The sequence below is a fragment of the Pteropus vampyrus genome, unplaced genomic scaffold, assembly GCF_000151845.1.
Source record: "Pteropus vampyrus isolate Shadow unplaced genomic scaffold, Pvam_2.0 Scaffold55, whole genome shotgun sequence".
Lineage (NCBI taxonomy): Eukaryota > Metazoa > Chordata > Mammalia > Chiroptera > Pteropodidae > Pteropus > Pteropus vampyrus.
The window spans coordinates 7211048-7219746 of record NW_011888836.1 but is presented as its reverse complement, the minus strand read 5'-3'; the positions used below and the strand labels follow the sequence as shown (position 1 = coordinate 7219746).

At 34.2% G+C, this 8699-nt stretch overlaps 1 pseudogene; it reads right to left on the bottom strand.

The window, feature by feature from the left end:
• Window positions 1-7037: 7037 nt before the first annotated feature.
• Window positions 7038-7152, bottom strand: LOC111739908 (annotated as a pseudogene).
• Window positions 7153-8699: the final 1547 nt, after the last annotated feature.

The following is an 8699-nucleotide window of genomic DNA, read 5'->3' as shown; positions in this document are numbered from 1 at the left end:
TGATATGAAAATGATCGCAGCATGACTGCTGCCTTTTAGGAATTCACAGTTGGGTGGAACTGACTACGATTATAAGGCTGTTATAAATTTTGTAGGTTGGTAGATATTTTTAGTGTGATAATTCATTACAATACTCTGGTTTTTGATGATTTTAGTTTGTGATGCCTCTGAAACTTTATTAAATCTCTCTGCACTAGATAGATTTAGCCTCAGGTAAATTGATTCAGTTGTCTAGGCAGGAAGATGTCATTTGATGTTTTTCTAGATGTTAGTTTCTTACAGGTATTTATGACACACACAGGCTCCACAACACCTATATAGAAGTTTTACAATAAGAAGATACACTTGAAAGCTAGGCTTTTAAATTTTTTTCAGATTTAATTTGCAGTAAAATTAGAAAAGTAAGGACTTATTCATTGAAGCAGATAGTTGTGATGTCACTTAATAGTAATCATGACTATTTCCATGACAAGTTTGCCACATTGTATCAGGAAAATAGCCACTAACATTAAACATTTAATTTTTTTAATTGACAGAAGTGCAGAGTAATTGTTCTGGGTATTTTTCTTTAACATATCTAATTAATATTTAGAACAAAATGAGCATGGGCGTTTGAAAATGGTTAGCTTTTTAAGATTTTCGACATAGGTTTTGTAAAAACAAACAAAAAAAACCCTAAAATTATAAATAGATTGTATTCCCAAACTTTGTCAATCATTTCTTTGAAAATCAAAATCTTTTCCCAGAGAAAATCTTTTCTGTTAACGTTAGCCTTTTGGTTCGATTTCTAGGCAGACCATTAGATTTTACCTATAAAAACCTAAAACGTATAAGTGTTTCAGTCATAAATGTTCTAATTGCTTTTCAGGTTTTGTTTTTTTAAATGTGCTGAACTCTTGGACAGATGAAATATTCAGCCTACTAGATGCTTTGATTATACAGTGGATGAACCCATAGCCTTCCCAGTCATATTCCCACCCCACTTGCCCTGCTCCTCACTACTTAAAAATCACTCTGAGTTCTATATTAGGATGCTAGGACTCTTTCAGTGAGGCCTTACTGTTAAGCTGAATGTAAGTCCAGAAGCTTCCCTAGTTTCTCACACTTGCTTGCTAGGCATTGTGAAGCCCGTCTCCTAACTCTAACTCTATAGGACAGTGCGAAGTCTAGAAAAGCTTCAAAAGATTGCAAATGAGAAACAAAAATGAGTAAAGTAGAAAAAGGCTTGGGAAAATGAGGAGTGGATGTAAAATGGAGTTTGTAATTTTCCCTTTTGTGTCTTTTTTTCTGTTTCCCACCCATACACTCCTCTTAGGCCCTGGGCAAGGAGGAAAGCCTGTTTGATGGCAGGTGCTATGCTGTACATTCATATGCATTATCATTAACTTAAATCTTTGAAATGCCTTTCCAAAATATACAAAAATCATGGATGAAATATTATACATGAAGAAACTGAAGATCAGAAAGTATAATTTACCAAGGTCACATGACCAGTGATTGGGTAGAACTGGTTTTGAATCTAAAGCTAACTGACAGCAAAACTGTTTCCTATAAGACAACTTTCTTGGGAATAAGGAGCAATGATGGAAAAGGATTTCTTATCTTTTTCCTTCTCCCTTAAACTGTACATTTGTATCAGGGCTGGGAATTTTCAGCCACTTAAACTTAAAAAAAATTTTTTTTTAGTGGAAATAGCTTCCTGGTGCATATTTCTTAATAGATGTCAAGGTCAAATATATGAAAAAGAGGAGTTATTACACTACTAAACTGTGGCAAGTGCTTTCCTTTTGTAGGTTTGAGTTCGTAATGGAAAATTGATATACTAATTCCAAAATATTATTTTTTAATAAAATAAGATGTTAATCCCAGATTAACACAGTGTTCAGATTTTTTTCCAATCAGGTTTCTTTTTTTCTGTGTAAATTTAATTCATTGAAAGAACAAGGAAGCTTCATGCCAAAGATGGGTTATTACACTAAACTGTAGCAAATGCTGGCCTTTTGTAAGTTTGGGTTTATAAAGTATATATGTAGTCTATGTATAGCCCCTCTCTCTCTTCTCCTTCCCTTCTGGCTTCCTCCCTTCCCCTCCCCTCTTCTTCCTCGCCCTTCTCTTTCATGTTCAGATTGAGTCTTCTGACTCAAAGGCTTGCTCAGACTTTTACTGTACAACATTTCTTTCATTCCTACTAATTTTATCATTTATTCCTACATGTGTTAGAAACAGATGGAAATTCTGCATTGTCTAAATGGCCCTCCATCACATTTTAGACACATGCCGCAGAAAGAGAGCACACTTTCTAATTTGGCCTGTCAGTAGGATGGAATTTCCTACACCTGGTACAAACTCACCAACTATTCAAAGCGTCACTTCCTTCTGGAGGAAACAAGTAGGGTTCTTCCATACTGCCTTGTTTTATAAATCTTATTGTTACATGAATTCCTCACTCTCTGGATGAAGAGTCTCATCTGAAGCTCCAAATGGGAATTTTGTTTGCTATTTTTGCCACTATGTCACGTTCCATTGACAGCGATTTCCTCCACCACCTTAGAAGCTTTTTCTTCTTTGGCTTCCTTTTATTTTTTCAGTTGTATCTAAGAATGTGCCCTTTGTCCTCTCTAATAAGCTAGAGCATTGTTTTCTAGTGGGAATACTAGCTTGATTTTATAGCATTATTATCCCACATACAGTATCTACAGTACAACTCCTTTATATATCACTCCAACAGTTCTGTCATTGCCCATATTTATTAAGTCTGCATAAGAGTTGGCAGATATGTTTTAAACTGTTGTGCCAAGTCTAAATGATGAGAGTGGCTGCCACCAGAATGTAAGTTCCATGAAGGTAAGGATCTTTGTTTTGGTTAAGGAAGTTAGTCCAGGCATTTAGAACAGTAGCACATAGTAGACACTTTAAAAATATTTCTAAATGTAGGAAAGTGCAACAATCCACTGGCAATATTTGCCTACCATGGGCATTGGAGAAAGGACTGTCAGCAAATAGCTAGCTCCTCACTAAAAGCTCATGGTTTTTACTCAAGACTCCTTGGAGTAGTAGGCCTAGTGTTAAACTAGTGGCATTAACCTCAAGATGAATTCAAATAAACTTTCTACTTTAATCTGATAGAGACGCTGAGGTTTGATTTGGCAGTGACTTGTAAATGTTAAAGAGCAGTAAGAAAAGTATGCACTTAGAGTTAGGGGGTTCGTTTTCTTTTTATCTTATTCTTTAAATGTATCTCTAGCAACCATGCTTCTTAAAAACTCTGGTACTCATCAGTTCTTATGTTACATTGATGTAAATGAGTCATATGCATAAGTAAAGCTGGGAAAAATAGTCCTTGACAGGGGAGAGGATGAATTTTTGGTGGAAAGGTAGCAGCTGTCTCTGCCACAGAAGGGGAGAGGAAGTAACCTAATAGTTACACAAGTTAGACATTTATATGGAAATACACTATTTGGTTGTATAAACATGGTTAGAATATTTATTTGAAAGTTATGGCTATAGATGGTATCTTTTGAATTTAAGGCAGCAATACTAGTACAGAAACAAACTGGTTATGGAAAATGTCAAAAATTTCAACACCTTTTTGGAAGTTTCCTTTTTATAAACAAAGTATCTGGAAAAATTTAATTTTGTGTTTTAGGTAGTGAAGGAAGCTATAAAGATATTTGCTGTTTTACGTGAATAGAGATTTCTCCAAAGAAGACATACAAATGGCCAACAGACACATGAAAAGATGTTCAACATCATTAATCATTAGGGAAATGCAAATCAAAACTACAATGAGATACCACTTCATACCTGTTAAAATGGCTATTGTCAAAAAGACAAGAAATAAACAAGTATTAGTGAGGATATGGAGTAAAGAGAACCCTTGTACATTGTTGGTGTGATTATAAATAGATGCGGCAACTATGGGAAACAGTATGGAAGTTACTCAAAAAAATTAAAAATAGGACAGGCGTATGACCCAGCAATTCCACTTTGAGGTATATAACCAAAGAAATAAAAAACACTAATTCAAAAAGACATGCACTCCAGTGTTCACTGCAGTATTATTTACAAAGGCCAAGATATGGAAGTAACCTAGGTTTTCATCAACAGGGGAGTGGATAAAGAAAGTGTGTGTATACATGTACACACACACACACACACACACACACACACACACACACACACACACACACTAAGGAATATTACTCAGCCATAAAAAAAAAATGAAACGTTGCCCTTTGTGGCAGTTTGGATGGATCTAGAGGGTATTATGCCAAGTGAAATAAGTCAGAAAAAGACAAATACTGTATATTTTCACTTATATGTGGAATCTGAAGGACAAAGCAAGTGAGCCAGCAAAACAAAACAGACTCATAAAAATAGAACAAACTGGTGTTTGCTAGATTGGAGGGGTTTGGAGGGATGGGCAGAAAAGGAAAGGGGATTAAGGGGGGGTACAAATTATAGTACTAATAAGTACTGTAGTACAGTTATAAAACTAATAAGTTAAAGAGATGTGATATACAGCATAGGGAATATAGCCAGTAATATTGTAATAATTCTGGTGAGAGAAGGGTACTAGACTTGTAAAGCATATTGATACGGAGGCACTGTGTTATACACTTGAAACTAGTATGACATTATATATCAACTATAATAAAAGAGAAAACCAACAACAAAATATTTGCTATTTTGAACTTAATTAGGACCCATAGGGGGAAAAAAAGTGATATGTAAATTCTAGAAAGAACTTTTGGAGATAAGGACTGTGTTTGTCTTGGGTTTGTATTAAAAGTAACAGCAAAGTTAACTCTGGACTTTAAGGAGATACATGTCCTCGACTTCAGGAAACATTAGAAAACCAGTCAGAGCCCATGGTTTAAGATCCTAATGGGCACTATACCACCTAAAGTAATAAAAAGTCTAAAGATGCCCCCAGACTTTGTGTATGAAAAGCTTGGGAAGCACTTTTGTGGGGAGGGTATCAGAGTAGAATGGGGATTGTTGTATCAGCATTTACATAGCACTTTTAGTGATTGAGAAAAGACAGTAATTAGCCATATGACAGAATTTGATGAGGCTAATGGCAGATGGAAATTATGATGGAGCTGAAAGCTCTCCTCCCCCATCTCACATGACACCTCCCTTTCCCCCTACACTTCCTTAGCCACCCCAACTGGGGCTTAGTTTTTATTTTTGAATTAGAAAAAAAAAATAGAACTAAAGTCAGAAGGAGGAACTTGTAATAAAGGTCAAGTAGAAGAGAGGTCAAGAACCTCTTAGAATACTGTCAGAGGATGAATAGGATTTTTAGAATGAATGATGCCTAGAAGAAGAAAAACTAATGATGACAGGTGATTCTTAGAGGTAAATTTACAGCTAGAAGTAAGAAGGAAGCCACAAATCCACAATTTAGGAAACTCGAAATAATAGAAAAAAGAGAACACTCAGCATGTCTTTTTATCTCTTAACTTCTGTATAAGAGGATGCTCTTTAAGTTAGAAAAGCTAGAAAAAAGAATAAGAAAGTAGATAATAGTATAGTAAGAGGGCATCTAGCTCTAACTGATTTTAAGCGTCTGGGTACAGAAGAATTCTATCTGAAGGTTCTGGAAGGCATTTCTGAAAGACATTTCTGATGTTCCTAGGGCCCCACAAGTAATAGATAAATCATGGAGACAGAAGACATCTCAAAGAAAATTGATTAAATGATGCCCGAGAAGATAAATTTTAATAAATGCAGACACTGAAAATTTGCCTTTGATTCCAACAGTTTATTAATCAGTTACCATTTATAAACAATTGGAGGGTTATAAAGAAGTAATTTTCAATAGTCCAGCAGTGCCTTATTAAATCATTGAACCACCTGCCTGTGGAGTTTGAGTAAATACTGGATCTAGATTATTTGTCAGTGATATTTTCTTGTGAGTGAGTGGTTGGACCTGATAAGTTTAGTTTCCTTCTAACAAGGGTCAGTGATTACTTTTTTTTGTCTGCTTTATTTTCTTCTTTCTGTAATTAAGTCTTCTAATGGCACAGCAGACATTGCCTTATCTTTTCGATCATATTCAGATCCAGGAATATTAACAGGTTAGCTTTTTAAATGTATTTTCAGATTTTTTAAAAAAGAAAATTGAAATGGAATATATACGCATGCCTGTTTATCTGATATGAAAACATTGTTTTATTTTTGTTATATATGAAATAAAAAATACCTTTAAATTATTTCTGTCTATGTTTCAATTGAAGGCTACTGTGCATTTTTCCATGTGGTGAGCTACTCGTTCATAACCATTGACAATTTTGCTTAGGTTATTTGTCTTTTTCTTACAGATTTTTAGGGAGTCTTCCTACAGTATGGATAGTAATCCTTTGTTTTTATGTTGCAAACATTTTCTCTGTATCTCTACTTGTCTTTAATATTTTCTCAAATATTAAAAGTCATTTTCCTTTTACAACTTTTGGATTTTGTGTTTTAAGAATACTTTTCACAGCTGATGGTCATTTTTAAAATTGTTTACAGGTTTTTTTTGTTTTATATTGCTTCTTGACCTTTTGGCAAAGATCAAGTGTGATATCTGTTCTTATCAGTGTTTTGTAAATAATTTAGCTCTTTACTCTGGAATTTATATTTATGTATATATTGCGAGATAAAAATCCAATTCTCTATTTTTTCTTCAGATGATATAGTTCACCAGCGCTCTTTATTAAATATCCTTTTCCCAGTTTTGGCATCTACAGATTCTTTTACTCTTAGGCCTGTTTCTGGCCTCTCTTTTCCAGATATTTACTTGTTTGTTCCTATGTCAGTACCACATAGGTGCTGTGTGATGATGATATTCATGACCATGATAACAATAGAAAGAGCAGCAGCTAATGTATATTGAGTATTTGCCTGCTTGCTAGTCACAGTGATAAATATTTTAACATATTTTAACTAATTCATTTCTCCAAAAATCCTCTGAGTTAGGTATTTTTCTTTTGAAAATCTGGCTTAAATGATTTGACATGTTGCCATTTTATTTAATGAAAAGATTTTTTTAAAAAATGGAACACTTCATGAATTTGCATGCCATCCTTGTTGTACAAGGGCTATACTATTTAATCTCCGTATCTTTCCAATTTTAATATATATACTACCTGCCTAAATAAGCACCGAGTTAGATATTCTTATTCTTAATATCTTTATTTTTACAGATGAAGAAATAGCCTTTGAGAAGTTACATTTATTCAAGTTACAAGCTAGGATTGTAACTAGCTCCTTAACTCCGGAGCCTGTACTCTTTACGATGAGATTGTGATTACTAGTAGGACGAATCTCATTTTTCTTTTTCAAACATTTCTTGGCTATTCTTATGCATTTACTTTTCCATATGAACTTCATTCTGATTTTGATTTAAATAATATTAATTATTTAGATTTATTTAGGAAGAATGGACATCTTTATAGTAATGGAACTTAACTAAACTTAAGTGATGTTTCGATTTATTGAGGTTCTTTATATCTCACAGAGTTTTCTTAATATAGATTTGGAACATTTTTTTGTTAAACTTATTCATAGGTATTATTTCCTGTGCGGTTAAACAACAACAGAAAAAACTTACTTGTAAATAATTTCAAAGTTACAGAAGAGTTGTAAGTGTAGTAGAACTCTTAGATTTCCCTCGCCCAGACTTACTCGTTAACATTTTGCCACATTTGATTTTATCTTTCCCCCCTTGTACATATGTGTATGAGTATTCCTTCCCCCATACCACCACTTGAAAGTTAGTTGCAAGCATTGTATTTCCTTATCCTTAAGTACTTTCGTGTGTATTTCATAAAAGCAAGGACATTTTTCTTAAACTGCCACAGTACAATTATCAGATTCAGGAGGTTTAACATTGCTATAATATAGTTATCTAACATACAATTGTTGTGAGTTGAATTGTATTCCTCCCAAAAGATGGTTTAAGTCCTCACCCCCAGTACCTGTGAATGTGACCTTATTTGGAAATAGGGTCTTTGCAGATGTAATCAAGTTAAGATGAGGTCATACTGAATCAGGCCCTAACCCAATATGACTGTTCTTTATAAGAGAAGACTGCCGTGTGACAACAGGCAGCTGCAAGTCAAGGAACCTCAAAGATTGCCAGCCACAATCAGAAGCTAGGAGGAGGCAAGGAAGGGTTCTGTGCAGAGTCTCAGAGGAAGCATTGCCTTAATGACACCTTGATTTTGGACTTATAACCTCCAGAATGATAAAAGAATGTATTTCTGTTGTTGTAAGCCACGTTTTTACAGCAGCCTTTAAGAAACTAACGCAGCAGTCCATAATTAATTTTTCCTAATTATCCTAGTAATTTCTTTTATAACAAAAATCCAGAATCCAGTTCATTGCACTTAGTTGTCATTTCTCTTTAGTTTCCTTTAATTTGACAAGTTCTTCAGCTTTTATCTTTCTTTTTAAAAAATTTTATTTTTCAATTACAGCTGACATACATTACATTAGTTTCAAATGTACAACATAGTAATTAGACATTTATCTACCTTATGAAGGATCACCCCAGTAAGTCTGTTACCCATCTGGCACCATGTGTAGTTATTACAGTATTATTGACTTATTATTTTATATGCTGTACTTTATACCCTGAGCCTTTATCTTTCATGATGTTGATATTTTCGAAAAGTAAGACTGCTTGTTTTGTACAGTGTACCTCAGTG